This window comes from Lemur catta, chromosome 5 (genome assembly GCF_020740605.2).
Source record: "Lemur catta isolate mLemCat1 chromosome 5, mLemCat1.pri, whole genome shotgun sequence".
In the NCBI taxonomy this organism is placed as follows: domain Eukaryota; kingdom Metazoa; phylum Chordata; class Mammalia; order Primates; family Lemuridae; genus Lemur; species Lemur catta.
The window spans coordinates 38085160-38087184 of record NC_059132.1 but is presented as its reverse complement, the minus strand read 5'-3'; the positions used below and the strand labels follow the sequence as shown (position 1 = coordinate 38087184).

General features: G+C 46.3%; 1 long non-coding RNA gene across 1 annotated transcript; it reads right to left on the bottom strand.

The window, feature by feature from the left end:
- Nucleotides 1-346: 346 nt before the first annotated feature.
- On the bottom strand, nt 347-1407 carry LOC123638159. Its single transcript, XR_006735213.1, has 2 exons — nt 1253-1407; nt 347-895 (listed from the first exon to the last, which is right to left on the bottom strand). It is a non-coding gene; the product is annotated as an uncharacterized LOC123638159 (long non-coding RNA).
- Nucleotides 1408-2025: the final 618 nt, after the last annotated feature.

Genomic DNA, 2025 nt, shown 5'->3' with positions numbered 1-2025 from the left:
TTAAAATTCTGGCGCTGCACTGGCTAAATAGAACCAGAGTGTGGAACGTGGTCCTCCCCACAGAAGTGATGGTGCAGCTTGTTGCCCAGCAGACTGAGATGTGTCACTAAACGCTTTGCTGTCGGCCTCCCGACTCCCCCGCAGCGGGCTGGGGTCTCGGCCCGCACCGGCCAGCAGCACCTGCTGTTTGCCTTTTGCTAAAACCAGCTTGGTTGGGATCTCAACCAGGAGACAACAGCTGTGCTTTTTTCTCTCCTCATCTTTCTCGTGTGGACAGTGCATACTACTGAATAATATGTTAGGAGATTACAAACTTTACTGAAATGGTAAAAAAAAATAATTGATGCCACAAAAGAGTTTGTATTTTAAATATACATAAAATTTAGACGAAACTCCAATGCAATGACATGCAGTACATTCAAAGCGAAGGTTTACATCTTGTGCCACTTGGTTTTAAACAGGCGCCCCTGGGGATAAGTGAGAACTCAGTAAAGTTAACACAGACTCTCGACCTTGGCGCTGCTGACATTTGGGCCAGGCCGTCCCTGGCCCTGGGCCATCCTGTGTGTGGCAGGTAGTCCGGTAGCTTCCCGGCCTCACTCTGTTCCACGCCAGGGGCAGCCCCACCCCAGGTGTGACAACCAAGTCCCTCCAGACACTGCCACATGTCCAAGAGGAGTACACCTGGCCCCAGTAGAGAACCACTCGTCCAACCCACTGGTGACCAGCCCTTAACTCCAACAGATAACAAACCAGACTGTTCGGTGAAAAGGAAACACCGACACATACTGCAGCGTGGCTGAATCTCGAACACTCCATGTGAGGTGAGGGAGCCAGGCAGGAAAGGCTGCATACTGTATGATTCCGTGCGTACAGAATGTCCTAAAAAGGCAAACTGATGGAGACAAAAAAGACATTGTCAATGCTGGGTTGGGAACAGGGATTAACTGCAAATGGGGCAGAGGGATCGCACTGGGGTGATGAAAATGTCCTAAAACCAGATTATGGTGACAGCTGCACAACTCAGTAGACTTACTGAAAAATCATTGAATCGTACACTTTAGATGGGTGAATTTTATGGTAGGTAAATTTTACCTCAATAACGCTGTTTTTAAAAATTGAAAAAATTAGGAGGGGACAATGTATTGTGGAAGAAGAGAACCAAAACAGTAGATAAAAACAATGCCAGTGGTTTCCTCAACTATGGGAAATGACCTCCTCAAGACAGAGATAGACCCCCCCATTTACTCACCCAAGTGACCGTTATGGCAGCCCACGATATTTTTGCTGGTCAGACAGCTGCAATGTCTGTTAGCACCTGATACAACCCAACGGGCTGTTTAATTAGTTCTGGTATGTATCCTTCCGTGGAAAATAACGTGCACGCATGAGCTCCCATGCGCAACATGGCCAGGGAGGCAGCCGGGGTTGGCACCAGCATGTCTGGTAAGGCAGATATAAAATAATTCATGTCAGTGATAAAACATGCCCAGTGTGACATGCTCTATAAAGAGAAAAAGGCTTGAAACCACCCAGAATTCCCCATTGCCCACTTAAAACGCTACCATAGCAAAAAAAAAAAAAAAAAAAAAAAAAAGTCTCTGTCTCTCTCTTGGTTTGCATTACACGGCAGCTGCTGTGGCTGTTCAAAAACATTCTGGGGACTCTCTTAGTATAGGTGGGGCAGCATATGTGTTCTTGGAGAATCAGCTGCTTCTGATTTACTGTAAAAAATATTCACTCTTTTATGTTAGAGACCTAGTGATTTTCAGGGGGTCATGACCTGTCTGTGGGTGTTGGGGAGGGGTGTTTTTCTACCGCTGGAGGGGCTTTTCCTGGTCACGTCATAAACACTAACTTGGCTGAACACACAGCCCAGTGTGAGGCAACACTTGACATTTCTAGAATCTTCAGCTTGATGGAGCTAAGCAAAGTAAAAATGGGTTAGAAATTGGGGCTGTTGTGTAAATTAACCCCAAACCTCAATGTGGTCAAGTTTTGGTAAAGAAAGGTGACAGCAGCAAA